We start from the raw sequence: 18,787 nt of genomic DNA, 5'->3' as shown, positions 1-18,787 counted from the left end.
AACACTGGGGTACAGTACTTGTGGGGACAGGTCTGTCACTGTATAACACTTGGGTACAGAACTGGTGGGTACAGTTCTGTCACTGTATAACACTGTGGTAGAGTACTGGTGGGTACAGATCTGTCACTGTATAACACTGGGGTACAGTACTGGTGGGTACAGGTCTGTCACTGTATAACACTGGGGTACAGTACTGGTGGGGACAGTTCTGTCACTGAATAACACTGGGGTACAGTACTGGTGGGTACAGGTCTGTCACTGTATAACACTGGGGTACAGTACTGGTGGGGACAGTTCTGTCACTGTATAACACTGGGGAACAGTACTGGTGGGTACAGGTCTGTCACTGTATAACACTGGGGTACAGTACTGGTGGGGACAGTTCTGTCACTGTATAACACTGGGGTACAGTACTGGTGTGTACAGGTTTGTCGCTTTACAACACTGGGACACAGTACTGGTGGGTACAGGTCTGTCACTGTATAACACTGGGGTACAGTACTGGTGGGGACAGGTCTGTCACTGTGTAACACTGGGGTACAGTACTGGTGTGGACAGGTCTGTCACTGTATAACACTGGGGTACAGTGCTGGTGAGGACAGGCCTGTCACTGTATAACACTGGGGTACAGTACTGGTGGGGCCAGGTCTGTCACTGTATAACACTGGGGTACAGTACTGGTGAGGAGAGGCCTGTCACTGTATAACACTGGGGTACAGTACTGGTGGGGACAGGTCTGTCACTATAACACTGGGGTACAGTACTAGTGAGGACAGGTCTGTCACTGTATAACACTGGGGTACAGGACTGGTGAGGACAGGTCTGTCACTATATAACACTGGGGTACAGTACTGGTGGGCACAGGTCTGTCACTGTATAACACTGGGGTACAGTACTGGTGGGGACAGGTCTGTCACTGTATAACACTGGGGTACAGTACTGGTGGGGATGGGTCTCTCACTGTATAACACTGGGGTACAGTACTAGTGAGGACAGGTCTGTCACTGTATAACACTGGGGTACAGTACTGGTGAGGACAGGTCTGTCACTGTATAACACTGGGGTAGTGTACTGGTGAGGACAGGCCTGTCAATGTATAACACTGGCGTACAGTACAGTTGGGGACAGGTCTGTCACTGTCTATCACGGGGATACAGTACTGTTGGGGACAGGACTGTCGCAGTACAACAGTGGTGTAAAGAACTGGTGGGGACGGGTCTGTCACTGTATAATACTGGGGTACAGTACTGGTGGAGACGGGTCTGTCACTGAATAACACTGGGGTACAGTACTGCTGGGTACAGGACTGTCGCTGTATAACACTGGGGTACAGTACTGGTGGGGACAGGTCTGTCACTGGTTAACACTGGGGTACATCATTGGTGGGTACAGGATTGTCGCTGTGTAACACTGGGGTACAGTACTGGTGGGGACGGGTCTATCACTGTATAACACTGGGGTACAGTACTGGTGGGGGCAGGTGTGTCACTGTATAACAATAGGGTGCAATACTGGTGGGGGAAGGTCTGTCACTGTATAACACTGGGGTACAGTACTGGTGGGGGCAGGTCTGTCACTGTGTAAGACTGGGGTACAGTACTGTTGGGGGCAGGTCTGTCACTGGATAACACTGGGGTACAGTACTGGTCGGGATGGGTCTCTCACTGTATAACACTGGGGTATAGTACTAATGAGGACAGGTCTCTCACTGTATAACACTGGGGTACAGTACTAGTGAGGACAGGTCTGTCACTGCATAACACTGGGGTAGTGCACTGGTGAGGAGAGGCCTGTCACTGTATAACACTGGGGTACAGTAAAGGTGGGGATGGGTCTGTCACTGTATAACACTGGGGTACAGTACTGCTGGGTACAGGACTGTCGCTGTATAACACTGGGATACAGTATTGGTGGGTACAGGACTGTCACTGTATAACACTGGGGTACAGTACTGGTGGGGACGGGTCTATCACTGAATAACACTGGGGTACTGTACTGGTGGGGGCAGGTGTGTCACTGTATAACACTAGGGTGCAATACTGGTGGGGGCAGGTCTGTCACTGTATAACACTGGGGTACAGTACTGGTGGGGGCAGGTCTGACACTGTGTAAGACTGGGGTACGGTACTGGTGGGGGCAGGTCTGTCACTGTATAACACTGGGGTACAGTACTGGTGGGGACAGGTCTGTCACTGTATAACACTGGGGTACAGTACTGGTGGGGGCAGGTCTGTCACTGTATAACACTGGGGTACAGTACTGGTGAGGAAAGGACTGTCACTGTATAACACTGGGGTACAGTACTGGTGGGGACAGGTCTGTCACTGTATATCACTGGGGTACAGGACTGGTGGGGACAGGTCTGTCACTGGATAACACTGGGGTACAGTACTGGTGGGGACGGTCCTGTCACTGTATAACACTGGGGTACAGTACTGGTGGGTACAGGTCTGTAACTGTATAACACTGGGGTACAGTACTTGTGGGGACAGGTCTGTCACTGTATAACACTTGGGTACAGAACTGGTGGGTACAGTTCTGTCACTGTATAACACTGTGGTAGAGTACTGGTGGGTACAGATCTGTCACTGTATAACACTGGGGTACAGTACTGGTGGGTACAGGTCTGTCACTGTATAACACTGGGGTACAGTACTGGTGGGGACAGTTCTGTCACTGAATAACACTGGGGCACAGTACTGGTGGGTACAGGTCTGTCACTGTATAACACAGGGGTACAGTACTGGTGGGGACAGTTCTGTCACTGTATAACACTGGGGAACAGTACTGGTGGGTACAGGTCTGTCACTGTATAACACTGGGGTACAGTACTGGTGGGGACAGGTCTGTCACTATATAACACTGGGGTACAGTGCTGGTGAGTACAGGTCTGTCACTGTATAACACTGGAGTACAGTACTGGTGTGGACAGGTCTGTCACTGTATAACACTGGGGTACAGTGCTGGTGAGTACAGGTCTGTCACTGTATAACACTGGGGTACAGTACTGGTGGGGACAGTTCTGTCACTGTATAACACTGGGGAACAGTTCTGGTGGGTACAGGTCTGTCACTGTATAACACTGGGGTACAGTACTGGTGGGGACAGTTCTGTCACTGTATAACACTGGGGTACAGTACTGGTGTGTACAGGTTTGTCGCTTTACAACACTGGAACACAGTACTGGTGGGTACAGGTCTGTCACTGTATAACACTGGGGTACAGTACTGGTGGGGACAGGTCTGTCACTGTGTAACACTGGGGTACAGTACTGGTGTGGACAGGTCTGTCACTGTATAACACTGGGGTACAGTGCTGGTGAGGACAGGCCTGTCACTGTATAACACTGGGGTACAGTACTGGTGGGGCCAGGTCTGTCACTGTATAACACTGGGGTACAGTACTGGTGAGGAGAGGCCTGTCACTGTATAACACTGGGGTACAGTACTGGTGGGGACAGGTCTGTCACTATAACACTGGGGTACAGTACTAGTGAGGACAGGTCTGTCACTGTATAACACTGGGGTACAGGACTGGTGAGGACAGGTCTGTCACTATATAACACTGGGGTACAGTACTGGTGGGCACAGGTCTGTCACTGTATAACACTGGGGTACAGTACTGGTGGGGATGGGTCTCTCACTGTATAACACTGGGGTACAGTACTAGTGAGGACAGGTCTGTCACTGTATAACACTGGGGTACAGTACTGGTGAGGACAGGTCTGTCACTGTATAACACTGGGGTAGTGTACTGGTGAGGACAGGCCTGTCAATGTATAACACTGGCGTACAGTACAGTTGGGGACAGGTCTGTCACTGTCTATCACGGGGATACAGTACTGTTGGGGACAGGACTGTCGCAGTACAACAGTGGTGTAAAGAACTGGTGGGGACGAGTCTGTCACTGTATAATACTGGGGTACAGTACTGGTGGAGACGGGTCTGTCACTGAATAACACTGGGGTACAGTACTGCTGGGTACAGGACTGTCGCTGTATAACACTGGGGTACAGTACTGGTGGGGACAGGTCTGTCACTGGTTAACACTGGGGTACATCATTGGTGGGTACAGGATTGTCGCTGTGTAACACTGGGGTACAGTACTGGTGGGGACGGGTCTATCACTGTATAACACTGGGGTACAGTACTGGTGGGGGCAGGTGTGTCACTGTATAACAATAGGGTGCAATACTGGTGGGGGAAGGTCTGTCACTGTATAACACTGGGGTACAGTACTGGTGGGGGCAGGTCTGTCACTGTGTAAGACTGGGGTACAGTACTGGTGGGGACAGTTCTGTCACTGTATAACACTGGGGAACAGTACTGGTGGGTACAGGTCTGTCACTGTATAACACTGGGGTACAGTACTGGTGGGGACAGTTCTGTCACTGTATAACACTGGGGTACAGTACTGGTGTGTACAGGTTTGTCGCTTTACAACACTGGGACACAGTACTGGTGGGTACAGGTCTGTCACTGTATAACACTGGGGTACAGTACTGGTGGGGACAGGTCTGTCACTGTGTAACACTGGGGTACAGTGCTGGTGTGGACAGGTCTGTCACTGTATAACACTGGGGTACAGTGCTGGTGAGGACAGGCCTGTCACTGTATAACACTGGGGTACAGTACTGGTGGGGCCAGGTCTGTCACTGTATAACACTGGGGTACAGTACTGGTGAGGAGAGGCCTGTCACTGTATAACACTGGGGTACAGTACTGGTGGGGACAGGTCTGTCACTATAACACTGGGGTACAGTACTAGTGAGGACAGGTCTGTCACTGTATAACACTGGGGTACAGGACTGGTGAGGACAGGTCTGTCACTATATAACACTGGGGTACAGTACTGGTGGGCACAGGTCTGTCACTGTATAACACTGGGGTACAGTACTGGTGGGGACGGGTCTGTCACTGTATAACACTGGGGTACAGTACTGGTGGGGATGGGTCTCTCACTGTATAACACTGGGGTACAGTACTAGTGAGGACAGGTCTGTCACTGTATAACACTGGGGTACAGTACTGGTGAGGACAGGTCTGTCACTGTATAACACTGGGGTAGTGTACTGGTGAGGACAGGCCTGTCAATGTATAACACTGGCGTACAGTACAGTTGGGGACAGGTCTGTCACTGTCTAACACGGGGATACAGTACTGTTGGGGACAGGACTGTCGCAGTACAACAGTGGTGTAAAGAACTGGTGGGGACGGGTCTGTCACTGTATAATACTGGGGTACAGTACTGGTGGAGACGGGTCTGTCACTGAATAACACTGGGGTACAGTACTGCTGGGTACAGGACTGTCGCTGTATAACACTGGGGTACAGTACTGGTGGGGACAGGTCTGTCACTGGTTAACACTGGGGTACATCATTGGTGGGTACAGGATTGTCGCTGTGTAACACTGGGGTACAGTACTGGTGGGGACGGGTCTATCACTGTATAACACTGGGGTACAGTACTGGTGGGGGCAGGTGTGTCACTGTATAACAATAGGGTGCAATACTGGTGGGGGAAGGTCTGTCACTGTATAACACTGGGGTACAGTACTGGTGGGGGCAGGTCTGTCACTGTGTAAGACTGGGGTACAGTACTGTTGGGGGCAGGTCTGTCACTGGATAACACTGGGGTACAGTACTGGTGGGGATGGGTCTCTCACTGTATAACACTGGGGTATAGTACTAATGAGGACAGGTCTCTCACTGTATAACACTGGGGTACAGTACTAGTGAGGACAGGTCTGTCACTGCATAACACTGGGGTAGTGCACTGGTGAGGAGAGGCCTGTCACTGTATAACACTGGGGTACAGTACTGGTGGGGACGGGTCTGTCACTGTATAACACTGGGGTACAGTACTGCTGGGTACAGGACTGTCGCTGTATAACACTGGGATACAGTATTGGTGGGTACAGGACTGTCACTGTATAACACTGGGGTACAGTACTGGTGGGGACGGGTCTATCACTGAATAACACTGGGGTACTGTACTGGTGGGGGCAGGTGTGTCACTGTATAACACTAGGGTGCAATACTGGTGGGGGCAGGTCTGTCACTGTATAACACTGGGGTACAGTACTGGTGGGGGCAGGTCTGACACTGTGTAAGACTGGGGTACGGTACTGGTGGGGGCAGGTCTGTCACTGTATAACACTGGGGTACAGTACTGGTGGGGACAGGTCTGTCACTGTATAACACTGGGGTACAGTACTGGTGGGGGCAGGTCTGTCACTGTATAACACTGGGGTACAGTACTGGTGAGGAAAGGACTGTCACTGTATAACACTGGGGTACAGTACTGGTGGGTACAGTGCTGTCACTGTATAACACTGGGGTACAGTACTGGTGGGGACAGGTCTGTCACTGTATATCACTGGGGTACAGTACTGGTGGGGACAGGTCTGTCACTGGATAACACTGGGGTACAGTACTGGTGGGGACGGTCCTGTCACTGTATAACACTGGGGTACAGTACTGGTGGGTACAGGTCTGTAACTGTATAACACTGGGGTACAGTACTTGTGGGGACAGGTCTGTCACTGTATAACACTTGGGTACAGAACTGGTGGGTACAGTTCTGTCACTGTATAACACTGTGGTAGAGTACTGGTGGGTACAGATCTGTCACTGTATAACACTGGGGTACAGTACTGGTGTGTACAGGTCTGTCACTGTATAACACTGGGGTACAGTACTGGTGGGGACAGTTCTGTCACTGAATAACACTGGGGCACAGTACTGGTGGGTACAGGTCTGTCACTGTATAACACAGGGGTACAGTACTGGTGGGGACAGTTCTGTCACTGTATAACACTGGGGAACAGTACTGGTGGGTACAGGTCTGTCACTGTATAACACTGGGGTACAGTACTGGTGGGGACAGGTCTGTCACTATATAACACTGGGGTACAGTGCTGGTGAGTACAGGTCTGTCACTGTATAACACTGGAGTACAGTACTGGTGTGGACAGGTCTGTCACTGTATAACACTGGGGTACAGTGCTGGTGAGTACAGGTCTGTCACTGTATAACACTGGGGTACAGTACTGGTGGGGACAAGTCTCTCACTGTATAACACAGAGATACAGTACTGGTGGGGACAGGTCTGTCACTGTATAACACTGGGGTACAGTACTGGTGGGGACAGGTCTGTCACTATAACACTGGGGTACAGTACTAGTGAGGACAGGTCTGTCACTGTATAACAGTGGGGTACAGGACTGGTGAGGACAGGTCTGTCACTGTATAACACTGGGGTACAGTACTGGTGGGCACAGGTCTGTCACTGTATAACACTGGGGTACAGTACTGGTGGGGACGGGTCTGTCACTGTATAAGACTGGGGTACAGTACTGGTGGGGATGGGTCTCTCACTGTATAACACTGGGGTACAGTACTAGTGAGGACAGGTCTGTCACTGTATAACACTGGGGTACAGTACTGGTGAGGACAGGCCTGTCACTGTATAACACTGGGGTACAGTACTGGTGGGGACGGGTCTGTCACTGTATAACACTAGGGTACAGTACTGGTGAGGACAGGCCTGTCACTGTATAACACTGGGGTACAGTACTGGTGAGGACAGGCCTGTCACTGTATAACACTGGGGTACAGTACTGCTGAGGACAGGCCTGTCACTGTATAACACTGGGGTACAGTACTGGTGGGGACAGTTCTGTCACTGTATAACACTGGGGAACAGTACTGGTGGGTACAGGTCTGTTACTGTATAACACTGGGGTACAGTACTGGTGGGGACAGGTCTGTCACTATATAACACTGGGGTACAGTGCTGGTGAGTACAGGTCTGTCACTGTATAACACTGGAGTACAGTACTGGTGTGGACAGGTCTGTCACTGTATAACACTGGGGTACAGTGCTGGTGAGTACAGGTCTGTCACTGTATAACACTGGGGTACAGTACTGGTGGGGACAGTTCTGTCACTGTATAACACTGGGGAACAGTACTGGTGGGTACAGGTCTGTCACTGTATAACACTGGGGTACAGTACTGGTGGGGACAGTTCTGTCACTGTATAACACTGGGGTACAGTACTGGTGTGTACAGGTTTGTCGCTTTACAACACTGGGACACAGTACTGGTGGGTACAGGTCTGTCACTGTATAACACTGGGGTACAGTACTGGTGGGGACAGGTCTGTCACTGTGTAACACTGGGGTACAGTACTGGTGTGGACAGGTCTGTCACTGTATAACACTGGGGTACAGTGCTGGTGAGGACAGGCCTGTCACTGTATAACACTGGGGTACAGTACTGGTGGGGCCAGGTCTGTCACTGTATAACACTGGGGTACAGTACTGGTGAGGAGAGGCCTGTCACTGTATAACACTGGGGTACAGTACTGGTGGGGACAGGTCTGTCACTATAACACTGGGGTACAGTACTAGTGAGGACAGGTCTGTCACTGTATAACACTGGGGTACAGGACTGGTGAGGACAGGTCTGTCACTATATAACACTGGGGTACAGTACTGGTGGGCACAGGTCTGTCACTGTATAACACTGGGGTACAGTACTGGTGGGGACGGGTCTGTCACTGTATAACACTGGGGTACAGTACTGGTGGGGATGGGTCTCTCACTGTATAACACTGGGGTACAGTACTAGTGAGGACAGGTCTGTCACTGTATAACACTGGGGTACAGTACTGGTGAGGACAGGTCTGTCACTGTATAACACTGGGGTAGTGTACTGGTGAGGACAGGCCTGTCAATGTATAACACTGGCGTACAGTACAGTTGGGGACAGGTCTGTCACTGTCTATCACGGGGATACAGTACTGTTGGGGACAGGACTGTCGCAGTACAACAGTGGTGTAGAGAACGGGTGGGGACGGGTCTGTCACTGTATAATACTGGGGTACAGTACTGGTGGAGACGGGTCTGTCACTGAATAACACTGGGGTACAGTACTGCTGGGTACAGGACTGTCGCTGTATAACACTGGGGTACAGTACTGGTGGGGACAGGTCTGTCACTGGTTAACACTGGGGTACATCATTGGTGGGTACAGGATTGTCGCTGTGTAACACTGGGGTACAGTACTGGTGGGGACGGGTCTATCACTGTATAACACTGGGGTACAGTACTGGTGGGGGCAGGTGTGTCACTGTATAACAATAGGGTGCAATACTGGTGGGGGAAGGTCTGTCACTGTATAACACTGGGGTACAGTACTGGTGGGGGCAGGTCTGTCACTGTGTAAGACTGGGGTACAGTACTGTTGGGGGCAGGTCTGTCACTGGATAACACTGGGGTACAGTACTGGTGGGGATGGGTCTCTCACTGTATAACACTGGGGTATAGTACTAATGAGGACAGGTCTCTCACTGTATAACACTGGGGTACAGTACTAGTGAGGACAGGTCTGTCACTGCATAACACTGGGGTAGTGCACTGGTGAGGAGAGGCCTGTCACTGTATAACACTGGGGTACAGTACTGGTGGGGACGGGTCTGTCACTGTATAACACTGGGGTACAGTACTGCTGGGTACAGGACTGTCGCTGTATAACACTGGGATACAGTATTGGTGGGTACAGGACTGTCACTGTATAACACTGGGGTACAGTACTGGTGGGGACGGGTCTATCACTGAATAACACTGGGGTACTGTACTGGTGGGGGCAGGTGTGTCACTGTATAACACTAGGGTGCAATACTGGTGGGGGCAGGTCTGTCACTGTATAACACTGGGGTACAGTACTGGTGGGGGCAGGTCTGACACTGTGTAAGACTGGGGTACGGTACTGGTGGGGGCAGGTTTGTCACTGTATAACACTGGGGTACAGTACTGGTGGGGACAGGTCTGTCACTGTATAACACTGGGGTACAGTACTGGTGGGGGCAGGTCTGTCACTGTATAACACTGGGGTACAGTACTGGTGAGGAAAGGACTGTCACTGTATAACACTGGGGTACAGTACTGGTGGGTACAGTGCTGTCACTGTATAACACTGGGGTACAGTACTGGTGGGGACAGGTCTGTCACTGTATATCACTGGGGTACAGTACTGGTGGGGACAGGTCTGTCACTGGATAACACTGGGGTACAGTACTGGTGGGGACGGTCCTGTCACTGTATAACACTGGGGTACAGTACTGGTGGGTACAGGTCTGTAACTGTATAACACTGGGGTACAGTACTTGTGGGGACAGGTCTGTCACTGTATAACACTTGGGTACAGAACTGGTGGGTACAGTTCTGTCACTGTATAACACTGTGGTAGAGTACTGGTGGGTACAGATCTGTCACTGTATAACACTGGGGTACAGTACTGGTGGGTACAGGTCTGTCACTGTATAACACTGGGGTACAGTACTGGTGGGGACAGTTCTGTCACTGAATAACACTGGGGCACAGTACTGGTGGGTACAGGTCTGTCACTGTATAACACAGGGGTACAGTACTGGTGGGGACAGTTCTGTCACTGTATAACACTGGGGAACAGTACTGGTGGGTACAGGTCTGTCACTGTATAACACTGGGGTACAGTACTGGTGGGGACAGGTCTGTCACTATATAACACTGGGGTACAGTGCTGGTGAGTACAGGTCTGTCACTGTATAACACTGGAGTACAGTACTGGTGTGGACAGGTCTGTCACTGTATAACACTGGGGTACAGTGCTGGTGAGTACAGGTCTGTCACTGTATAACACTGGGGTACAGTACTGGTGGGGACAAGTCTCTCACTGTATAACACAGAGATACAGTACTGGTGGGGACAGGTCTGTCACTGTATAACACTGGGGTACAGTACTGGTGGGGACAGGTCTGTCACTATAACACTGGGGTACAGTACTAGTGAGGACAGGTCTGTCACTGTATAACACTGGGGTACAGGACTGGTGAGGACAGGTCTGTCACTGTATAACACTGGGGTACAGTACTGGTGGGCACAGGTCTGTCACTGTATAACACTGGGGTACAGTACTGGTGGGGACGGGTCTGTCACTGTATAAGACTGGGGTACAGTACTGGTGGGGATGGGTCTCTCACTGTATAACACTGGGGTACAGTACTAGTGAGGACAGGTCTGTCACTGTATAACACTGGGGTACAGTACTGGTGAGGACAGGCCTGTCACTGTATAACACTGGGGTACAGTACTGGTGGGGACGGGTCTGTCACTGTATAACACTAGGGTACAGTACTGGTGAGGACAGGCCTGTCACTGTATAACACTGGGGTACAGTACGAGTGAGGACAGGTCTGTCACTGTATAACACTAGGGTACAGTACTGGTGAGGACAGGCCTGTCACTGTATAACACTGGGGTACAGTACTGCTGAGGACAGGCCTGTCACTGTATAACACTGGGGTACAGTACTGGTGAGGACAGGCCTGTCACTGTATAACACTAGGGTACAGTACTGGTGAGGACAGGCCTGTCACTGTATAACACTGGGGTACAGTACTAGTGAGGACAGGTCTGTCACTGTAGAACACTGGGGTAGTGTACTGGTGAGGACAGGCCTGTCAATGTATAACACTGGCGTACAGTACAGTTGGGGACAGGTCTGTCACTGTGTATCACGGGGATACAGTACTGGTAGGGACAGGACTGTCGCAGTACAACAGTGGTGTAAAGTACTGGTGGGGACGGGTAAGTCACTGTATAATACTGGGGTACAGTACTGGTGAAGACGGGTCTGTCACTGTATACCACTGGGGTACAGTACTGCTGGGTACAGGACTGTCGCTGTATAACACTGGGATACAGTACTGGTGGGGACAGGTCTGTCACTGTTTTATACTGGGGTACAGCATTGGTGGGTACAGGACTGTCGCTGTATAACACTGGGGTACAGTACTGGTGGGGACGGGTCTATCACTGTATAACACTGGGGTACAGTACTGGTGGGGGCAGGTGTGTCACTGTATAACACTAGGGTGCAATACTGGAGGGGGCAGGTCTGTCACTGTATAACACTGGGGTACAGTACTGGTGGGGGCAGGTCTGTAACTGTGTAAGACTGGGGTACAGTACTGGTGGGTGCAGGTCTGTCACTGTATAACACTGGGGTACAGTACTGGTGGGGACAAGTCTGTCACTGTATAACACTGGGGTACAGTACTGGTGGGGATAGGTCTGTCACTGTATAACACTGGGGTACAGTACTGGTGAGGACAGGCCTGTCACTGTATAACACTGGGGTACAGTACTGGTGGGGACAGGTGTGTCACTGTATAACACTGGGGTACAGTACTGGTGAGGACAGGCCTGTCACTGTATAACACTGGGGTACAGTACTGGTGAGGACAGGCCTGTCACTTTATAACACTGGGGTACAGTACTGGTGGGGACAGGTCTGTCACTGTATAACACTGGGGTACAGTACTGGTGGGGGCAGGTCTGACACTGTGTAAGACTGGGGTACGGTACTGGTGGGGGCAGGTCTGTCACTGTATAACACTGGGGTACAGTACTGGTGGGGACAGGTCTGTCACTGTATAACACTGGGGTACAGTACTGGTGGGGGCAGGTCTGTCACTGTATAACACTGGGGTACAGTACTGGTGAGGAAAGGACTGTCACTGTATAACACTGGGGTACAGTACTGGTGGGTACAGTGCTGTCACTGTATAACACTGGGGTACAGTACTGGTGGGGACAGGTCTGTCACTGTATATCACTGGGGTACAGTACTGGTGGGGACAGGTCTGTCACTGTATAACACTGGGGTACAGTACTGGTGGGGACGGTTCTGTCACTGTATAACACTGGGGTACAGTACTGGTGGGTACAGGTCTGTAACTGTATAACACTGGGGTACAGTACTTGTGGGGACAGGTCTGTCACTGTATAACACTTGGGTACAGAACTGGTGGGTACAGTTCTGTCACTGTATAACACTGTGGTAGAGTACTGGTGGGTACAGATCTGTCACTGTATAGCACTGGGGTACAGTACTGGTGTGGACAGGTCTGTCACTGTATAACACTGAGGTACAGTGCTGGTGAGTACAGGTCTGTCACTGTATAACACTGGGGTACAGTACTGGTGGGGACAAGTCTCTCACTGTATAACACAGAGATACAGTACTGGTGGGGACAGGTCTGTCACTGTATAACACTGGGGTACAGTACTGGTGGGGACGGGTCTGTCACTATATAACACTGGGGTACAGTACTGGTGAGGACAGGCCTGTCACTGTATAACACTGGGGTACAGTACTGGTGGGGACAGGTCTGTCACTGTAAAACACTGGGGTACAGTACTGGTGGGGACAGGTCTGTCACTGTATAACACTGGGGTACAGTACTGGTGGGGGCAGGTCTGTCACTGTATAACACTGGGGTACAGTACTGGTGAGGACAGGCCTGTCACTGTATAACACTGGGGTACAGTACTGGTGAGGACAGGCCTGTCACTGTATAACACTAGGGTGCAATACTGGTGGGGGCAGGTCTGTCACTGTATAACACTGGGGTACAGTACTGGTGGGGGCAGGTCTGACACTGTGTAAGACTGGGGTACGGTACTGGTGGGGGCAGGTCTGTCATTGTATAACACTGGGGTACAGTACTGGTGGGGACAGGTCTGTCACTGTATAACACTGGGGTACTGTACTGGTGGGGGCAGGTCTGTCACTGTTTAACACTGGGGTACAGTACTGGTGAGGAAAGGACTGTCACTGTGTAACACTGGGGTACAGTACTGGTGGGTACAGTTCTGTCACTGTATAACACTGTGGTAGAGTACTGGTGGGTACAGATCTGTCACTGAATAACACTGGGGTACAGTACTGGTGGGTACAGGTCTGTCACTGTATAACACTGGGGGACAGTACTGGTGGGGACAGTTCTGTCACTGAATAACACTGGGGCACAGTACTGGTGGGTACAGGTCTGTCACTGTATAACACTGGGGTACAGTACTGGTGGGGACAGTTCTGTCACTGTATAACACTGGGGAACAGTACTGGTGGGTACAGGTCTGTCACTGTATAACACTGGGGTACAGTACTGGTGGGGACAGTTCTGTCACTGTATAACACTGGGGTACAGTACTGGTGTGTACAGGTTTGTCGCTGTACAACACTGGGATACAGTACTGGTGGGTACAGGTCTGTCACTGTATAACACTGGGGTACAGTACTGGTGGGGACAGGTCTGTCACTGTGTAACACTGGGGTACAGTACTGGTGTGGACAGGTCTGTCACTGTATAACACTGGGGTACAGTGCTGGTGAGTACAGGTCTGTCACTGTATAACACTGGGGTACAGTACTGGTGGGGAGAAGTCTCTCACTGTATAACACAGAGATACAGTACTGGTGGGGACAGGTCTGTCACTGTATAACACTGGGGTACAGTACTGGTGGGGACGGGTCTGTCACTATATAACACTGGGGTACAGTACTGGTGAGGACAGGCCTGTCACTGTATAACACTGGGGTACAGTACTGGTGGGGACAGGTCTGTCACTGTATAACACTGGGGTACAGTACTGGTGAGGAAAGGCCTGTCACTGTATAACACTGGGGTACAGTACTGGTGAGGAGAGGCCTGTCACTGTATAACACTGTGGTACAGTACTGGTGGGGACAGGTCTGTCACTATAACACTGGGGTACAGTACTAGTGAGGACAGGTCTGTCACTGTATAACACTGGTGTACAGGACTGTTGGGCACAGGTCTGTCACTGTATAACACTGGGGTACAGTACTGCTGAGGACAGGCCTGTCACTGTATAACACTGGGGTACAGTACTGGTGAGGACAGGCCTGTCTCTGTATAACACTAGGGTACAGTACTGGTGAGGACAGGCCTGTCACTGTATAACACTGGGGTACAGTACTAGTGAGGACAGGTCTGTCACTGTAGAACACTGGGGTAGTGTACTGGTGAGGACAGGCCTGTCACTGTATAACACTGGGGTACAGTACTGGTGGGGACGGGTCTGTCACTGTATAACACTAGGGTACAGTACTGGTGAGGACAGGCCTGTCACTGTATAACACTGGGGTACAGTACGAGTGAGGACAGGTCTGTCACTGTATAACACTAGGGTACAGTACTGGTGAGGACAGGCCTGTCACTGTATAACACTGGGGTACAGTACTGCTGAGGACAGGCCTGTCACTGTATAACACTGGGGTACAGTACTGGTGAGGACAGGCCTGTCTCTGTATAACACTAGGGTACAGTACTGGTGAGGACAGGCCTGTCACTGTATAACACTGGGGTACAGTACTAGTGAGGACAGGTCTGTCACTGTAGAACACTGGGGTAGTGTACTGGTGAGGACAGGCCTGTCAATGTATAACACTGGCGTACAGTACAGTTGGGGACAGGTCTGTCACTGTGTATCACGGGGATACAGTACTGGTGGGGACAGGACTGTCGCAGTACAACAGTGGTGTAAAGTACTGGTGGGGACGGGTAAGTCACTGTATAATACTGGGGTACAGTACTGGTGAAGACGGGTCTGTCACTGTATACCACTGGGGTACAGTACTGCTGGGTACAGGACTGTCGCTGTATAACACTGGGATACAGTACTGGTGGGGACATGTCTGTCACTGTATAACACTGGGGTACAGTACTGGTGGGGACGGGTCTATCACTGTATAACACTGGGGTACAGTACTGGTGGGGGCAGGTGTGTCACTGTATAACACTAGGGTGCAATACTGGAGGGGGCAGGTCTGTCACTGTATAACACTGGGGTACAGTACTGGTGGGGGCAGGTCTGTCACTGTGTAAGACTGGGGTACAGTACTGGTGGGGGCAGTTCTGTCACTGTATAACACTGGGGTACAGTACTGGTGTGTACAGGTTTGTCGCTGTACAACACTGGGATACAGTACTGGTGGGTACAGGTCTGTCACTGTATAACACTGGGGTACAGTACTGGTGGGGACAGGTCTGTCACTGTGTAACACTGGGGTACAGTACTGGTGTGGACAGGTCTGTCACTGTATAACACTGGGGTACAGTGCTGGTGAGTACAGGTCTGTCACTGTATAACACTGGGGTACAGTACTGGTGGGGAGAAGTCTCTCACTGTATAACACAGAGATACAGTACTGGTGGGGACAGGTCTGTCACTGTATAACACTGGGGTACAGTACTGGTGGGGACGGGTCTGTCACTATATAACACTGGGGTACAGTACTGGTGAGGACAGGCCTGTCACTGTATAACACTGGGGTACAGTACTGGTGGGGACAGGTCTGTCACTGTATAACACTGGGGTACAGTACTGGTGAGGAAAGGCCTGTCACTGTATAACACTGGGGTACAGTACTGGTGAGGAGAGGCCTGTCACTGTATAACACTGTGGTACAGTACTGGTGGGGACAGGTCTGTCACTATAACACTGGGGTACAGTACTAGTGAGGACAGGTCTGTCACTGTATAACACTGGTGTACAGGACTGTTGGGCACAGGTCTGTCACTGTATAACACTGGGGTACAGTACTGCTGAGGACAGGCCTGTCACTGTATAACACTGGGGTACAGTACTGGTGAGGACAGGCCTGTCTCTGTATAACACTAGGGTACAGTACTGGTGAGGACAGGCCTGTCACTGTATAACACTGGGGTACAGTACTAGTGAGGACAGGTCTGTCACTGTAGAACACTGGGGTAGTGTACTGGTGAGGACAGGCCTGTCACTGTATAACACTGGGGTACAGTACTGGTGGGGACGGGTCTGTCACTGTATAACACTAGGGTACAGTACTGGTGAGGACAGGCCTGTCACTGTATAACACTGGGGTACAGTACGAGTGAGGACAGGTCTGTCACTGTATAACACTAGGGTACAGTACTGGTGAGGACAGGCCTGTCACTGTATAACACTGGGGTACAGTACTGCTGAGGACAGGCCTGTCACTGTATAACACTGGGGTACAGTACTGGTGAGGACAGGCCTGTCTCTGTATAACACTAGGGTACAGTACTGGTGAGGACAGGCCTGTCACTGTATAACACTGGGGTACAGTACTAGTGAGGACAGGTCTGTCACTGTAGAACACTGGGGTAGTGTACTGGTGAGGACAGGCCTGTCAATGTATAACACTGGCGTACAGTACAGTTGGGGACAGGTCTGTCACTGTGTATCACGGGGATACAGTACTGGTGGGGACAGGACTGTCGCAGTACAACAGTGGTGTAAAGTACTGGTGGGGACGGGTAAGTCACTGTATAATACTGGGGTACAGTACTGGTGAAGACGGGTCTGTCACTGTATACCACTGGGGTACAGTACTGCTGGGTACAGGACTGTCGCTGTATAACACTGGGATACAGTACTGGTGGGGACATGTCTGTCACTGTATAACACTGGGGTACAGTACTGGTGGGGACGGGTCTATCACTGTATAACACTGGGGTACAGTACTGGTGGGGGCAGGTGTGTCACTGTATAACACTAGGGTGCAATACTGGAGGGGGCAGGTCTGTCACTGTATAACACTGGGGTACAGTACTGGTGGGGGCAGGTCTGTCACTGTGTAAGACTGGGGTACAGTACTGGTGGGGGCAGGTCTGTCACTGTATAACACTGGGGTACAGTACTGGTGGGGACAGGTCTGTCACTGTATAACACTGGGGTACAGTACTGGTGGGGATAGGTCTGTCACTGTATAACACTGGGGTACAGTACTGGTGAGGACAGGCCTGTCACTGTATAACACTGGGGTACAGTACTGGTGGGGACAGGTGTGTCACTGTATAACACTGGGGTACAGTACTGGTGAGGACAGGCCTGTCACTGTATAAACACTGGGGTACAGTACTGGTGAGGACAGGCCTGTCACTGTATAACACTGGGGTACAGTACTGGTGGGGACAGGTCTGTCACTATAACACTGGGGTACAGTACTAGTGAGGACAGGTCTGTCACTGTATAACACTGGGGTACAGGACTGGTGAGGACAGGTCTGTCACTGTATAACACTGGGGTACAGTACTGGTGGGCACAGGTCTGTCACTGTATAACACTGGGGTACAGTACTGGTGGGGACGGGTCTGTCACTGTATAACACTGGGGTACAGTACTGGTGGGGATGGGTCTTTCACTGTATAACACTGGGGTACAGTACTAGTGAGGACAGGTCTGTCACTGTATAACACTGGGGTACAGTACTGGTGGGGATGGGTCTCTCACTGCATAACACTGGGGTACAGTACTAGTGAGGACAGGTCTGTCACTGTATAACACTGGGGTAGTGTACTGGTGAGGACAGGCTTGTCACTGTATAACACTGGGGTACAGTACTGGTGAGGACAGGCCTGTCACTGTATAACAGTGGTGTACAGCACTGATGGGGACAGGTCTGGCACTGTATAACACGGGTACAGTAATTGTGGGGACGGGTCAGTCACTGTATAACACTGGGGTACAGTACTGATGGGGATGGGTCTCTCACTGTATAACATTGGGGTACAGTACTAGTGAGGACAGGTCTGTCACTGTATAACACTGGGGTACTGTACTGGTGGGGACAGGTCTGTCACTGTATAACACTGGGGTACAGTACTGGTGAGGACAGGCTTGTCACTGTATAACACTGGGGTACAGTACTGGTGAGGACAGGCCTGTCACTGTATAACAGTGGGGTACAGTACTGGTGGGGACAGGTCTGTCACTATAACACTGGGGTACAGTACTAGTGAGGACAGGTCTGTCACTGTATAACACTGGGGTACAGGCCTGGTGAGGACAGGTCTGTCACTGTATAACACTGGGGTACAATACTGGTGGGCACAGGTCTGTCACTGTATAACACTGGGGTACAGTACTG

Source organism: Heterodontus francisci, chromosome 32 (genome assembly GCF_036365525.1).
Source record: "Heterodontus francisci isolate sHetFra1 chromosome 32, sHetFra1.hap1, whole genome shotgun sequence".
NCBI classification, from domain to species: Eukaryota; Metazoa; Chordata; class Chondrichthyes; order Heterodontiformes; family Heterodontidae; genus Heterodontus; species Heterodontus francisci.
The sequence above is the reverse complement of the archived record's forward strand: the minus strand, read 5'-3'. Positions refer to the sequence as shown.